Source organism: Bombina bombina, chromosome 2 (genome assembly GCF_027579735.1).
Source record: "Bombina bombina isolate aBomBom1 chromosome 2, aBomBom1.pri, whole genome shotgun sequence".
Lineage (NCBI taxonomy): Eukaryota > Metazoa > Chordata > Amphibia > Anura > Bombinatoridae > Bombina > Bombina bombina.
Genome location: NC_069500.1, coordinates 837,751,393 through 837,768,472, shown reverse-complemented (window position 1 = coordinate 837,768,472; position 17,080 = coordinate 837,751,393). Strand labels below are relative to the sequence as shown.

The 17,080-nt window shown below is 43.1% G+C and overlaps 1 protein-coding gene and 1 non-coding gene across 2 annotated transcripts in view; both read right to left on the bottom strand.

Moving 5' to 3' along the window:
- Positions 1-2,857: 2,857 nt before the first annotated feature.
- Positions 2,858-2,929, bottom strand: TRNAD-GUC (transfer RNA aspartic acid (anticodon GUC)). The gene has a single exon. It is a non-coding gene; the product is annotated as a tRNA-Asp (tRNA).
- Positions 2,930-8,571: 5,642 nt separating this feature from the next.
- Positions 8,572-17,080, bottom strand: part of TINCR (TINCR ubiquitin domain containing) — a 34,113-nt gene continuing 25,604 nt past the window's right edge. Inside the window, exon 3 of the mRNA XM_053700737.1 lies at positions 8,572-9,114. The gene's annotated coding sequence lies outside the window, so the exon portion shown is untranslated. The remainder of the gene's footprint in view (positions 9,115-17,080) is intronic.

Below are 17,080 nucleotides of genomic sequence, written 5' to 3'. Positions count from 1 at the left end.
TCTATTACCCCTAGCGGTAACACCTCTCCTTGTGTTAAAGCCTCTGGTGAACCCTGCGGTAATTATAAGGCATCTTCCGGCATCATGGTGCCCCCTACCTACTGCCGCCAACCTGCTAATGACCCATGAAGATGCCCGCTGCCGCCGCACTTGCACTCCCTTGCGGCCTATTAACCTTCCCCCGACCGACATCCTCTGCTGGTGCTCACCTTCCGGGAGCTGATGAGGATGCGGCCGCTCCCTTGGACTCCCGACGCTGCTGTGGCCGACGAAACCGGAACCGGAAATGGAGGGTCACGTGACCGGAACTTCCGGTTGCGCACTTACTACCCGGCTTGGAGGACCTGCGGCCTGGCTTGGAGGACCCGACACCGGCATCACGTGAAAAGGAGCTGGAGGACCCGACGGAGACATCGCCTCCATGATGGAAGCCAGGATCGAGGAGACAGCCGACGGTGGGATCGCGGATATGAGAGATGAGACCGCCGATTCAGGTAAGATTACCGGATGGCTGGGGGCAGCAAATAAGGGCAGACAAGGTACCGGATGGTGTGCGGAGGACAGCATAGAAGGGCCGGATGGGGGAACATTTGAGACCGCTACATCGCCCAGGCACAGGCCGGATTAAAGGCCCCAAAACGGGGATATGTGAACCAGTTAAGTCGCCCAGGCCGGACTGAAGGCCCAAAACAGGCCCTGGTTTCCGACGTGCGGCCTAATTGAGCCATGCGGCCTGAGGGGGAAGCGAAAGCCAAACCGGGGCCTGGGGGCAAGTCATGGCCTACCAGAGGGGCCTCATGGCCTACCAGAGGGGCCAGAGAAGAAACTGTCTGAGGGCCCGAATAGGTGGAAGGGCCTGGGGTTGCCACGTGGGCCGTGTATGAGGGCGCCATATCATGATTGCTTATGGCTGGGGGGCTATCAGAAATAGGCCTGGAAGTTGGGGAGGCCATGCCCTCCGAATAGGCCACAGCCTGTGCATGTGGCCTGCCCGATGGAGTACCTAAGGCTTGAGGCCTAGTAGTAGAACCATGCAATTCAACCCCCAAATCACCCTCATGGCCATCTATTTGCGGTGAGGGCAATTGTTCCTGAGTATGGAGACAGGCCGATGTCACATCAGGCCTAGCCATTGCAGCTGATAGATAGGCTGAATTATCTCCATCACTAGTTGCATGAATATCCAACCTACTAACTGTGTGACTAATCTGTGTTTTTTAAGCACAAGGCATAGCCTTTTAGTGTACTGTGTAGGTGGTATTATATCATCAAATTCTTCAATACTATCTAGTGCACTTATCTGTTTTTTCTGTCTGTCTCATCCAGGTTTCTCAAACACCAACTCGTGGAAGCGCTGTGGAGGGAGTTTTGATCGTCTGGATCGCTGCATTGTTCACAGAAATTAAAAATCACCCTGAACAATAACAGAAAGAACTCGTCTGCACCGGATTCCAGGAAGAAGAGGGCCAGGAAGCTGATGATCCCCACTTTTAAGGTGAGTAGTGGGCCCCTCCCTTGCATGCAACATTGTTGCAACTAACCTCCCTAGCCAGCCCTCTTCTCCTATCTCTCCCTTCAGCTTTAACCCTTAGCTTTGCTCCAGGCCCAATTGTGCCCTACACTGCCTATTGCAGATGGTATATGTTGAAAAAGCAAAGAAACGGCTTCCATGTCCCTTGCGTGCGAGGCCTACAGTTACGTAGCGTAGCTTTAGGAATAACTTGAGGGGGGTAAAAAAAAAACTTTTGCAGACTTGGCTGCAGAAACATGGCCTGTCCTGGCTGCAGTGGTTTGGGTAAAGGTACTTGTCTTTGAGAAGGTGCAGGCTATCCAAGGCAGGGCTGTACTCAATGGCCTTGCTGTATCTTTGAGGCAGCAAGAATAATAACAATGACATCATAATGCCTGTAGTTTTCAGGCCTTTGTTTCTTGTGAAGATGGGACTTTCCTCCTCACTCATCACTGCCTTCCGAGCCTCTGTGAGCATGGGCTTTGCTGAGGCAGGCCCAGGAGTTAATAGAGAGACCCTTCCAGGCAGCCCAGCACAGCTAGGCACATAGCTATCTGTGGAAAGGAAAAAGAAGAAAAAACTATCTCATTGCGTGCTTCCCAGCAGAGGCATTTGCAGCTAGGGAGAAAGGCACACGTGCGCAGGTGAGATCCTCTTACAGGCCCTGTCACCAGGCCGGCCCCATCTCCTTTCGGTAGCGCAATGTAGGCAGCTCGCGTACGCTCCGTTTCTTCCTACAACTGCTTAAGGGCATCAGCCCAAGCACTAGCGCAGAGGCACCCTGGGTAAATTGATTTTAATAATGGGAGTGGCTTTGGTGGAAACAGCATTGCCAGCAGCCTGACAGTATATGCCTTGCTAGGGTTAGGATGTTAAGAAAAGGCGTAAAAGGACATTGCAAGGTGTCTCTTCGACCAGGCAAACTTTAAGCGGACCAATAGGCACTGCAGCATGCAACATGTGCGCATGACTGAGCAAAGCAGAGTGGCGCAGCGGAAGCGTGCTGGGCCCATAACCCAGAGGTCGATGGATCGAAACCATCCTCGGCTATTTCTTCATCTTGCCGGTAAACTTATGTCTTTCTTTGCCGCATCTGAATGTGCCAATGACTTTCACAACACGGCAGCGAACAGGGCCTGCAAGACACATGCGCTAAGCCCTCGCAAGCCTCTTCTTTCAGGCAAGCGGGAAAATAGCGGCACAGGGCCGACGGGGTAGATTTGCACGCAGTACCTGCAGATATTTTTCTTTTTTCCCCTCCATTTTTGGGCAAGGCCTATGGCTTAACGCTCCTATTTTTTTTACACTTCCTGTGATGTGGTAGACGCCTGACGGTAAAAGGCACACCTCCCCGTCGGGGAATCGAACCCCGGTCTCCCGCGTGACAGGCAGGGATACTCACCACTACACTAACGAGGAAAAGCTGTGCGCTACCCCTTTACGAGACGCTACAATAAGCAATGTGCTTTTAAACGCTTCAAAAAACATGACTTTTGCGTGCAGATTTTTATGGGGGTTTTTTTTTCTCTTTTTTTTTTGCAATGCAAAGCTTCATTGCAGATGGTATAGGTAGAAAAAGCAAAGAAACGGCTTCCATGTCCCTTGCGTGCGATGCCTACAGTTACGTAGCGTAGCTTTAGGAATAACTTGAGGGGAGGGAAAAAAAAACCTTTTGCCGACTTGGCTGCAGAAACATGGCCTGTCCTGGCTGCAGTGGTTTGGGTAAAGGTACTTGTCTTTGAGAAGGTGCAGGCTTCCCAAGGCAAGGGCTGTACTCAATGGCCTTGCTGTATCTTTGAGGCAGCAAGAATAATAACAATGACATCATAATGCCTGTAGTTTTCAGGCCTTTGTTTCTAGTGAAGATGGGACTTTCCTCCTCACTCATCACTGCCTTCAGAGCCTCTGTGAGCATGGGCTTTGGTGAGGCAGGCCCAGGAGTTAATAGAGAGACCCTTCCAGGCAGCCCAGCACAGCTAGGCACATAGCTATCTGTGGAAAGGAAAAAGAAGAAAAAACTATCTCATTGCGTGCTTCCCAGCAGAGGCATTTGCAGCTAGGGAGAAAGGCACACGTGCGCAGGTGAGATCCTCTTACAGGCCCCGTCATAAGGCCGGCCCCATCTCCTTTCGGTAGCGCAATGTAGGCAGCGGGCGTACGCTCCGTTTCTTCCTACAACTGCTTAAGGGCATCAGCCCAAGCACTAGCGCAGAGGCACCCTGGGTAAATTGATTTTAATAATGGGAGTGGCTTTGGTGGAAACAGCATTGCCAGCAGCCTGACAGTATATGCCTTGCTAGGGTTACAGTTTTGATTTTAAGAAAAGCCTTAACCCCTTAAGGATGAAGGTCATACAGGGTATGTCCTACAAAAAAGTCCCTTAAGGAGCAAGGACGTACCCTGTACATCCTCAGGGCAGCTGCTTTCATGTTATTGAAGTGATGCCTCGATATTGAGGCATCCTGCAATAACTTTTTTTAAGCATCCGATGCAGAGATAGCCACTCTGTGCCCCTCTCTGTATCGGCCAGCGATGGTGCCGATCGTTGGTGAGTGGGAGCCTTAGCAGGGAAGTGGGTGGCCCATCGCTGGTGCTAGATCCGGATCCTAACTTTGACCGTGATTGTGCGGCGGTGGGGCTCGAGGGTGCGTGCGTGCGTGCCTGCGCACATTAACATAACAATACACTAAAGTTTGCAAGCAGGGAGTGGGGGAGAGGGAGTGGGTGAGAGGGAGGGAAAATAAAAAGTTTGCATAAATAAAAAGAGAGAAGCGCTCAACCTGGGAACAGTGTCATAATTTGCATAAATAAAAAGTTTGTAAAGGGATCAGGGAGGGGGGAGTGTATTGAGGGGGGGCAGCTAATCTCTACACTTATGCTAACATTAACCCTACAAGCTCCCTAATTAACACCTTAACTGCTGGGCATAATACACGTGTGGTGCGCAAATAGGGTTGCCACCTTTCTTGGAAGAAAATACTGGCCATGCTAATTAACATCAATTTGCATAAATAATTATACAGAATAACTCAAAAGCTAAAGCCGATAGGACTGATTTTAAATGCTCATTTGTTTATAACTAGTATTCATCACACTCAGAAGTTTCACTTTGACAGGGGCTTTCTTTCAATATTTATTCTTTATTTTCTACATTGACATGAACCTTAAAAATACCGGCCTTGTCGATAAAATACCAGCTGGGTGGCAACCATATGCGCAAATGACCAAAAAGCAATGCCAAAGCCATATATATCTGCTATTTCTGAAGGGGATCCTAGAGAAGAATTTACAACCACTTGTGCCATGATTGCACAAGCTGTTTGTATATAATTTCAGTGAGAAACCTAAAAGTGTGAAAAAGTTAACTACTTTTTTTATTTGATCGCATTTGGCGGTGAAATGGTGGCATGAAATATATAAAATGGGCCTAGATCAATACTTTGGGTTGTCTACTATACTACACTAAAGCTAAAATTAACCCTAGAAGCTCCCTACATGCTCCCTAATTAACCCCTTCCCTGCTGGGCATAATACACTTGTGGTGCGCAGCGGTATTTAGCAGCCTTCTAATTACCAAAAAGCAATGCCAAAGCCATATAAGTCTGCTATTTCTGAACAAAGGGGATCCCAGAAAAGCATTTACAACCATTTGTGCCATAATTGCACAAGCTGTTTGTAATAATTTCAGTGAGAAACCTAAAGTTTGTGAAAAAGCTAACAATTTTTTTATTTAAACGCATTTGGGGGTGAAATGGTGGCATGAAATATACCAAAATGGGCCTAGATCAATACTTTGGGTTGCCTACTAAAAAAATATATATACATGTGAAGGAATATTCAGGGATTCCTGACAGATATCCGTGTCCCAATGTAACTAGCGCTAATTATGAGGAAAAAAAATGGTTTGAAAAAAGCAAAGTGCTACTTGTATTTATTGCCCTATAACTTGCAAAAAAAAAAAAAGCAAAGAACATGTAAACATTGGGTATTTCTAAACTCAGGACAAAATTTAGAAACTATTTAGCATGGTTGTTTTTTGGTGGTTGTAGATGTGTAACAGATTTTGGGGGTCAAAGTTAGAAAAAGTGTGTTTTTTTTTTTCATTTTTTCCTCATATTTTATAAAAAAAATTATAGTAAATTATAAGACATGATGAAAATAATGGTATCTTTAGAAAGTCCACTTAATGGCGAGAAAAACGGTATATAATATGTGTGGGTACAGTAAATGAGTAAGAGGAAAATGACAGCTAAACACAAACACTGCAGAAATGCAAAAACAGCCCTGGTCCCAAACGATCAGGAAATGGAAAAGTGGGGGGTTAAAGGACATTGCAAGGTGTTCCTTCCCCCGGCAAACTTTTAGCTGAGCAATACACACTGCAGCATGCAACAGGTGCACATGACCAGTGGCGTCACTAGGGGGGTGCGGTGGGTGCGGGACGCACCTGGGTGACACCCTCCAGGGGGTGAGGTGACACCACCAAAAAATTTTTTTTTATTTTTTTATTTTATTGAAATTCAAAGAAATACAATGTAGAGATGCATATATTTTTTTATTAGAGTGGCCAGCATTTGTGAACATTAGTGGGACTGGGAAAGTTGTAGACAGCGCTGCAATTTCCACAAATAGTTTTCCCGGCTGCTTTTGCTTGTTTGTACTTTGCTCCTCCACTGCCCAATTTCACTATGAATGTTGTGGGCGTGCCGTGGCGCTTGCGAAGTTGCGCTGCTAGCCTAAACCTGCCTGCTTATCTGTGCTCACTGCTCAGTGGCGTGTGGAGCAGTGGAGTCACTCACTGCTGTGCTGTCTCTCTAATCGGGAACTGGGAAATCATGAGGGGGATGCCGGGCACCTGACCGCATGACTATCTGACACTGTCTCTAAAGAAAAGGAGCCACGTATGATGCTCACCAGACCGGTACGGTTACGGTACACTAAGTTCACACTGAAGAGGTAGGAGGGGAGGGCAGGCAGGGGTCTGGGGGTGGGCAGAGAGCAGAGGTGCTTGGCCATAAGAAGCGGTAGACACGCAGCCCGGAGCTGTGCACTGACAGGCTTGGAACAGAGTCTGAGAGCAGAATTTTCTTATTTTGCGCGCCTAAACCTTTTCTTTAGTGATTTATTTTTAGAGTGCTCTGTTTATCTTTCATTTGATGCTCTGCTGAGCCTGGGAGCATCTCTAGGCATGAGCTTCCTAATTAATGCAGTGCAGTTTACATATTTTGTATGTGTGTGTGTCTGATTTTTTGTGTGTGTGTCTGAGTGTTTTTGTGTGTGTGTGTGTGAGTGCTTTTGTGTGTGTGTCTGAGTGTTTTTGTGTGTGTGTGTGTGTGTGCTTTTGTGTGTGTGTCTGAGTGTTTTTGTGTGTGTGTGTGTGAGTGCTTTTGTGTGTGTGTCTGAGTGCTTTTGTGTGTGTGTCTAAGTGCTTTTTTTGTGTGTGTCTAAGTGTTTCTGTGTGTGTGCCTGAGTGTTTTTGTGTGTGTGTGTGTGTCTAAGTGTTTGTGTGTGTGCCCCAGTGTTTTTGTGTGTGTGTCAGAGTGTTTTTGTGCGTGTGTCAGAGTGTTTTTGTGCGTGTCAGAGTGTTTTTGTGCGTGTGTCTGTGTTTTTGTGCGTGTGTCTGAGTGTGTTTCCGAATGTTTGTGTGTGCATCTGAGTGTGTTTTTAAGTGTTTCTGAGTGTTTGTATGTGTGTGTGCCTGCTTTCTGGGGGGAGGGGGTGACACAATAACATACCGCACCGGGTGACACCAACCCTAGTGACGCCACTGCACATGACTGAGCAAAGCAGAGTGGCATAACAGGAGTGCGCTGAGTCCATAAATTAGAGGTTGATGGATCAAAACCATCCCCTGCTACGGCTTTTTCTCTCTAACGCTGGGAAACGTTTTTCTTTCTTTGCCGCATCTGAAAATGCAAGCTATTTTATTCCATTTCCAAAGTATTTCTATTACCTACTTGATTTGCTTCATTCTATTGTTATCATTTAATGTACAGCATACCTACATACAGTAGGTATGGAACAGCAATTCACTACTCAGAGCTAACTGCTGATTGGTGGCTGCACATATTATATCCCTCTTGTCTTTGGCTTACCTGATGTGTTCAGCTAGCTCCTAATAGTCGATTCCAGCTCCTTCAACATAGTATACCAAGAGACTGAAGCAAATTTGATAATATAAGTAAATTGGAAAGATTTTTAAAATTGTATGATTTAGCTGAATCATGAAAGAAACATTTAGAACGACTCTGAAGAGAGTTGCAAGCACAGGATGAAAACCAGCAGCATGCTAAATAATAAGCTATTGTAGTTGTGCAGAGCAGTTTAATTCCGTTAAAGGGACAGTCTACTCCAGAACTTTTATTGTTGAGAAAGATATATAATCCCTTTATTACCCATTCCCCAATTTTGCATGGCCAACACGGTTATATTAATATACTTTTTACCTCTGTAATTACCTTGTATATAAGCCTCTGCAGACTTGCTTCCTTATTTCATTTCTTTTGACAGACTTGCACTTTAGCCAATCAGTGCTGACTCATAAATAACGCCACAGGAGTGAGCACAATGTTATCTACATGGCACACATGAACCAGTGCTGTCTAAGTGTGAAAAACTGTCAAAATGCACTGAGATAAGAGGTGGCCTTCAGGTTCTTAGAAACTAGCATATGAGCTTTTTTTTAATAAAGAATACCAAGAGAACACAGAAAATTTGATGATAAAAGTAAATTGGAAAGTTGTTTAAAATTTCATGCCCTATCTGAATCGTGAAAGTTTAATTTTTTATTGTCCCTCCAAGTGTTATTACCAGCAATAATATTCTGCTTGCAAATCATGCGTGTATATGTTAAAACTAAGCTGGCACTATCTTTTCCTTTTACATATAAACTTTTCTTTCATGAAATAAATATTCCTGATTATTATCTCTTTAAAGAACTTCTGATAGATTTAACATTTTTAATATATATTATATGTTTAACATATCATTTAAGATATATAAAAATAGGAATGTATTATTGAATCTGAGAATGTTGCTATGGTTACAAAAATATTCCAGTCTGAGTTTTTGTACTTTATAACAGATATAGAAAAAATAAAAATATCACATAAAACATGACAATGATAAACTACCTAGACAGCAAGTTTTTACATAAATATATACTTAAATTAAACAGTTATTCTTTTACACATATTGCCTTTGTTATCTGTAGTAATAAAATTATGATTTTGGACTATAGCATTAATTTCCAATAAATCCCACTTTATAATGTAGCTAACCAATCAAATTAGAGTGTTACATCCTATATTAATTTGCACTAAATCCCACTATATAATGTGGCAATCCAATCCAGTTAGAGTGTTACATCCTTTGATGATTGTGACGATAATTTAAAGAGACAGTATTTATACTTTTCCAAAATATTTATCAATATATATGTCCTCCACTGATATTGTTCATGTAAATGTAAAAATAATAGAGAGGGATTTATTAACAAATGTTTTCCTTTCCGATGTTCATTGAAGACTTGTCGTGAGCCATCATTTGTTGTGATTTGTGGTAACTTCTTGATATTAAAGATTAGGAAATGCAAAATTCATGGTCTGAAAAAAAAAAGAAAAACTTCATATTTTTGCTTTCATAAAATGCACACAATGTTGTAAAAAAATATTTGTACTGAAGAGTGGGGTAGCACACACACACATATATATTATATATATATATATATTATTTTATGTTAATTTTCATTTATTCTCAGTGGTGGGTGTGAATTAATATATAAAAGTAAAGTATAAAGCTAGGGAACCAGCTCAACAAAATATTTTAGCAACTAGTATGTATAATTACTTGGTGCAGACCCAAAGACACTATATTCCTTTAAAAGTTAAAGTTAGATACTAAGGATAAATTAGTACTTATGTACAAAAGAAAGGGACTTCAGCACTCTTTTAATCAATATCAAATTGCTTTATTTAATTAATATATATTCATAGAAAGACATTGCCTGTCATCACGGCAAAGTACACGCACATGCAACCAAATAGTACATACCAAAGTGCAAAAGAAAAAGAAAATAGCAGTACATATCAAAACATATACACATCTAAAATAGTTTTGTCTCCATGCATAGACATCCACGCTGTTACCAGTTAGTTCAAGTCAAGTCAAATCACTGTGGTAGAATCCTTATGGAAAACTGGTCTTCGCCAGGGGCTTCGTCAGGGCAGCCTGCCGAAGCCCCGTTCATCAGCCAGTGGGAGTGAAACGTACGTAGGTGGTGGCTAGGCACTCTGACACCCGATGTTTGGCTTCTTAGATTTTTATGTGCCTATATGAAACGGACCAATTTTCCATAAGGATTCTACCACAGTGATTTGACTTGACTTGAACTAACTGGTAACAGCGTGGATGTCTATGCATGGAGACAAAATTATAAGGAGAGGTATCATGCTGCTGTTGTTGTAAATTCAGAACCGCTGATGTGGAGCTTGCTGTGTTTTTGCTTGCTGTCCGGATTGCTTCAATTTTCATACTATGTGTTGTCTCGTGCACACCCTATAATATATCTCTGCATGTTAACGCTTGCCTGCTTTTGCTTAATTTACTGACACACTACTGCTAACAAGCTTGCATCTAACAAGCATATAAGCAACGCTAATCAAGTCATCTTCCTTTTACCAATGGAACTGTTAACTATGGAACTTTTATATTGATTCCGCTTTCATATTAAGCACATCTTGTTTCTGCTATACCATCGCTTTACACTAACATTGGTTGTGCATGCATAGATCCCCATGAGAACCTGCCCGGACATAGCCTGTAATCCTAGCAGGGTGTTGCATGTGATGCCAAAATATCTGGGACGCCAGATTTGCCTTTCTATTTTAGATTTGTATATGTTTTGATATGTACTTCTATTTTCTTTTTCTTTTGCACTTTGGTATGCACTATTTGGTTGCATCTTTTATTCAGGGATGTGTGTGTATTTTGCCGTGATGACAGGAAATGTCTTTCTATGAATATATATTAATTAAATAAAGCAATTTGATATTGATTAAAAGAGTGCTGAAGTCCATTTTGTACATAAAGACTAATGTATCCTTAGTATCTAACTTTAACTTTTAAAATAATATAATATATAAAAGTACCTTTAAAATGTATTGTTCAGTTACTTCTAACTTGCAGGCAGATAGTTTTAATGCTATGTGAAACACTCAGGGCTAGTGCAAGGATTTCGTACCCCTTTAAATGATATAAATCAGTGTGTGTCTTTGTTCTAATAAAAAAGCACTAAGCACTGGGTTATACTTAACCCCTTAATGACCGCAGCACTTTTCCATTTTCTGTCCGTTTGGGACCAAGGCTATTTTTACATTTTTGCGGTGTTTGTGTTTAGCTGTAATTTTCCTCTTACTCATTTACTGTACCCACACATATTATATACCGTTTTTCTCGCCATTAAATGGACTTTCTAAAGATAACATTATTTTCATCATATCTTATAATTTACTATAAAAAAATTATAAAATATGAGGAAAAATTGAAAAAAAAAACACTTTTTCTAACTTTGACCCCCAAAATCTGTTACACATCTACAACCACCAAAAAACACCCATGCTAAATAGTTTCTAAATTTTGTCCTGAGTTTAGAAATACCCAATGTTTACATCTTCTTTGCTTTTTTTGTAAGTTATACGGCCATAAATACAAGTAGCACTTTGCTATTTCCAAACCATTTTTTTTTTTCAAAATTAGCGCTAGTTACATTAGAACACTGATATCTTTTAGGAATCTCTGAATATTCATTGACATGTATATATTTTTTTTTAGTAGACAACCCAAAGTATTGATCTAGGCCCATTTTGGTATATTTCATGCCAGACATATATGGCTTTGGTGTTGCTTTTTGGTAATTAGAATGCCACTAAATGCCACTGCGCACCACACGTGTATTATGCCCAGCAGTGAAGGGGTTAATTAGGGAGCATGTAGGGAGCTTGTAGGGTTAATTTTAGCTTTAGTGTAGTGTAGTAGACAACCCCAAGTATTGATCTACGCCCATTTTGGTATATTTCATGCCACCATTTCACCGCCAAATGCGATCAAATTAAAAAAAATGTAAAATTTTTCACAATTTTAGGTTTCTCACTGAAATCATTTACAAACAGCTTGTGCAGTTATGGCACAAATGGTTGTAAATGCTTCTCTGGGATCCCCTTTGTTCAGAAACAGCAGACATATATGGCTTTGGCGTTGCTTTTTGGTATTTAGAAGGCCGCTAAATGCCGCTGCGCATCACACGTGTATTATGGCTAGCAGTGAAGGGGTTAATTAGGTAGCTTGTAGGGAGCTTGCAGGGTTAATATTAGATTTAGTGTAGAGCTCAGCCTCCCACCTGAAACATCAGACCCCCTGATCCCTCCCAAACAGCTCTCTTCCTTCCCCCACCCCACAATTGTCCCCGCCATCTTAAGTACTGGCAGAAAGTCTGCCAGTACTAAAATAAAAGCTATATATTTTTTTTTTAATGATTTTTTTAAGCATATTTACATATGCTGCTGTGTACTATCCCCCCTTAGCCCCCAACCTCACTGATCCCCCCCCCCCCAAACAGCTCTATCCCCTCCCACTCTAACTTAATGGGCGCCATCTTGGGTACTGGCAGCTGTCTGCCAGTACCCAGTTTAGAAGAAAAAATTGTTTTTTTTCTAAATTTGTTTAAAGTTTCTGTAGTGTAGCTTCCCCACACACAAAACCAACCCCCCCACCCCTCCACGATCACTTTTTGTGCTTTTGCACAAACAAGATTAGGCAGGTTTTATTAAAAGATTTTCCATAGTGTAGCGGTTCCCACCCGCTCCCGCCCCGTGCACGCGCCCGCCCGCCACCCTCCGTGCACGCACGCGCGCGTCCCCGATGGTCCCGCCCCCCTTGACGTTACGCGGCACACCGATGGCCGCCCACCCGCCTCCCAATTCGGCTCCCACCCACCAACGATACCGGCCATCGATGTCCGGTGCAGAGAGGGCCACAGAGTGGCTCTCTCTGCATCGGATGGCCATGTGAGGTTATTGCAGGATGCCTCCATATCGAGGCATCACTGCAATAACCGGAAAGCAGCTGGAAGCGAGCAGGATCGCTTCCAGCTGCTTTCCACACCGAGGACGTGCAGGGTACGTCCTCAGGCGTTAACTGCCTTTTTTTTGAGGACGTACCCTGCACGTCCTCGGTCATTAAGGGGTTAAAGGTACATGAAACCCCAAAAAATTATTTTAATGATTTAAACAGAGCATACAATTTTAAACAGCTTTCCAGTTTACTTCTATTATCTAATTTGCTTTGTTATCTATGTATTCTTTGTTAAAAAGCATACCTGGGTAGGTTGAGGAGCTCGGAGCTAGCTGCTGATTGGTGGCTGCGCATATATGCCTCTGGTTATTGGCTTACTAGTGTGCTCAGCTAGCTCCCAGCAGTGCATTGCTGGTCCTTCTATAAAGGATACCAAGAGAATGGAACAAATTTGATAATAGGAATTGTGATGGATTACCGGCTACCCGACTGGGTAGCTCCACCAAAGGATCCTTCCAACACTTGGAACCTGCCTCTATGTAGCGGAGAAGAGTGATTATAGTAGTTCCCACACATATAACTAGACAGACTAGCATTCAGGTGACACAAGAAGTACACTTTATTGGGAAAAACTAAAAACATTTATACAGAAACTGATCTTGATAAGAGCCTTATCAGTCCCCCAAATCTCCCGCTATTCCCGCCCCACCAGACAGGCTGGCACCTCCATAATATACAATGGCCCCCAGTGTCCAGCTGTACAGGGAGGGTGCATTTGGGGTGATCCTGGGGGAGTGGCGTCACTTCCAGAGTATCGTTAGAAAGCCCTTGGCCCCCAGTTACTTCAGTCCAAAAAGCGCCTTGATCCATGTCTGGGGATTGGAGTTATGGGCTACCCAGCGTACACTGGGAAGACCTCTGGGAAATTGGTATTGAGGGGAGGTCCAAAACCCCCGGTTCGTAAGAGGGCTCACCCCTGGAAATCACCCCACCTCTAGTCCTCCATGAGAGGTATCAATCCCCAAAAGACCGGAGCTCTAGGACGAGGGGCTGCTGGAGCAACCTGAGGTAAAGAGGACTGGGAATCCGAGCTGCTGTGGCCGTCTGGCAGTTCCATGGGGCCTGCCAGCCGAAGCACGATCTGCTGAGTAGAGCTCGGAAAAACCTGGTTCCCTATGGAGCTCACCTCCGAAAATTGGCCCACATCTTACCCTTCCAACGGGGTGCCAGTCCCCAAAAGAGCGGAGCTCTGGGGCAGGGGGCCTCTGAAGCGGCCAGAGGTAAAGATCTCCAGAGGATCCTGGGTACCGTGGCCGGCCAGTAGATCCAGGGGCCCGTCCGGCTGGAGAAGGATAGGTCGGTCAGATGCCAGCTCTTTCAAGATCAGGTTCACACACAAATTTTCATAAAAGGAAAGGTCTGGGGGATCGTGGTTGCTCTGAGGAGCCCAAAACCGCCAAGAAACAAGAGGGGGATGAGGTAGTAGGGGGTAGGGGTTTAACCCTTGCAGCCCAGTATCCATGACAGGAGTACATTTTAAAGTTACTTAAAAATGCATGCTCTATTTCAACCATGAAAGATAAAGTTTGAGTTTCATGTCCCTTTAATAGAAATCATTGCAATATGGCTTATTCATCATGTTAAAATGATTTTACATTTTATTTAATTTTTTATTTTTAATTCATTTGTGCAGGGTCCATTACTTCCTTTCACAGCCTCAAATAGGTGGGCTGTGGTCTCTACAGGAAACCAATGACCCATTTATCTAAACTATGCAAAATGTCTGCTATAGGAAATAATGGAGCTCGCTGGAAAGGGAAACTTTGCTGGGTAGAGCATAGTTAGCAGTGAGCAGGGGCGCACTTTAAAAATTAAATCCTGCATAAAAAAAAAATCAAATTGCGTTGCGTTCTGCGCATAACATCTTACAATCGTCTCTATTTTTGTATGCATGTTTTTTTTCTATTAAATTATTTTGCGTATTTTGTCACAACCTCCTTTTAGTTTCAGAGAAACAACAAGTGAGATCTGTAGGGCAGAAATGTTTATATAATTACGCTGGGATTTGAGAGACAGTTTCATACTCGGCTATGGAATGTCCATGTTTAGTCCATTTTACGATAAAAAAGATATGCTTTGTATTTTGGCTATGCTTTTTTGCATATGTACTTAAATTATGATTTACACTGTGCATATATAATACTATTTATTCCTGTGCAATTTACAAACAAATTTACATTTTTGATAAAATACGAATTTTGGTGACCAAATTTGTTACAATTTTTATGCACCTTAACAATACAATTTTCCCTGCATATTTTTGAGTGAATGGTTCAATTATTAATTTTGTATGATTTTTAAAATTACAATTTTCATTGTGCACTTTTGTAATGCTTCTCCTTCGAATATGCAGTATACACTCTTTACTGAGACACCCTGTTTTCAGGGTAAAAAGTGGCTTTATAAAATTCCACCAGGGAAATAGAAGTACTGGCGAACATTCTTAAATAATCTCACCAGCCCAGAGACCTTTAAATAATTGGGCCTAAAATGAGCAGCTTTTCCTTTGAAGTGTTGCTAGGAGACACCTATACTAGCTCCAGTCAGTTTATTGCCCATGCTCAGTAGATGACTTTTGTTACAAAAATCTTGTGACAGTAAAACTTATGTTCTGTAATGCTAGCTCTATTAACTAGCTGCAGGCAGTGGCTACACTGAGAATTTATAAGTGTTAACTTAGCAAGAAAACAAGTACGTAAACACAATCTGATTCTTTTTATGCTTACTTTAAAAATATTTTTTTACTTAAGGAGCACTATATTATATATATATCTATATATCTATTGGGTACTTGTAAAGCGCAAACTACTCATCCTTGAGGGTCTCAAGACGCTGAGGGAAGGGGAATGGGGGGGAGGGGGGGATGTTCAGTCGAACAGCCAGGTTTTGAGGTCCTTTCTGAACTTGTGAGGGAGGTGGATTGTCTGAGGAACAGTGGGAGGGTGTTCCATGTTTTTGCTGCCATGTGGAAGAAGGATCTTCCGCCCGCTGTGGCTTTGCTGATGCGGGAGATGACTGCGAGAGCTTGGTCGGGCCAATCGACGTTGTCTTACAGGAGTGTAGAAATGTATGCGGTGGTTGATGTATTCGGGTCCGATGTTGTGTAGGGCCTTGAATGCATGGGTAAGGAGCTTTAAGGTGATTCTCTTGTTGACGGGGAGCCAGTGAAGGTTCCTTAGGTGTTCAGTGATGTGGCATTGGTGAGGGATGTCGAGGATGAGTCTGGCTGAGGCGTTCTGGATACGTTAGAGTCTCTTTTGGAGTTTGATGGTGGAGCCTGTGTAGAGTGCATTGCCATAGTCCAGTCGGCTGCTGATGAGGGAGTCGGTGACTGTCTTCTTGGTTTCGGTAGGGATCCACTTGAAATATTTTCGTAGCAGGTGGAGAATGTGGAAGCTTGTTGAGGTGACGGCATTGATTTGTCGGTCCATGGAGAGTGATGAGTCCAGGATGAAGCCTAGATTTTGTGCATGGTCGGTTGGGGTTGGAGGGTGACCGAGTGCTGTGGGCCACCAGGAGTCATCCCATGCGGATTTATTGGGTCCGAGGAGGAGGATTTCGGTTTTATCTGTTTGAGCCAGTTGTCATTCATCCAGGCAGCCAGTGTTAATTTTGACAGCACATTTCAATTTAGTCTTAGTTTTAGTCTTTTGACTAAAATGCCATTTTAGTTTTAGTCGTATTTTAGTCATCTGAATTGTTTTAGTTTTAGTCGTATTTTAGTCAACTAAATCTCCAGTAGATTTTAGTCGACTAAAATCTAACGGCTAGATTTAGAGTTGGGCGGTAGCCGTCAAAACCAGCGTTAGAGGCTCCTAACGCTGGTTTTGGGCTACCGCCGGTATTTAGAGTCAGTCATTAAAGGGTCTAACGCTCACTTTCCAGCCGCGACTTTTCCATAGCGCAGATCCCCTTACGTCAATTGCGTATCCTATCTTTTCAATGGGATCTTTCTAACGCCGGTATTTAGAGTCGTGGCTGAAGTGAGCGTTAGAAATCTAACGACAAAACTCCAGCCGCAGAAAAAAACAGTAGTTAAGAGCTTTCTGGGCTAACGCCGGTTTATAAAGCTCTTAACTACTGTGCTCTAAAGTACACTAACACCCATAAACTACCTATGTACCCCTAAACCGAGGTCCCCCCACATCGCCGCCACTCTATTAAAATTTTTTAACCCCTAATCTGCCGACCGCACACCGCTGCCACCTACATTATCCCTATGAACCCCTAATCTGATGCCCCTAACACCGCCGACCCCTATATTATATTTATTAACCCCTAATATGCCGCCCCCAACGTCGCCGCTACCTACCTACACTTATTAACCCCTAATCTGCCGACCGGACCGCGCCGCAATTGTAATAAAGTTATTAACCCCTAATCCGCCTCACTCCCGCCTCAATAACCCTATAATAAATAGTATTAACCCCTAATCTGCCC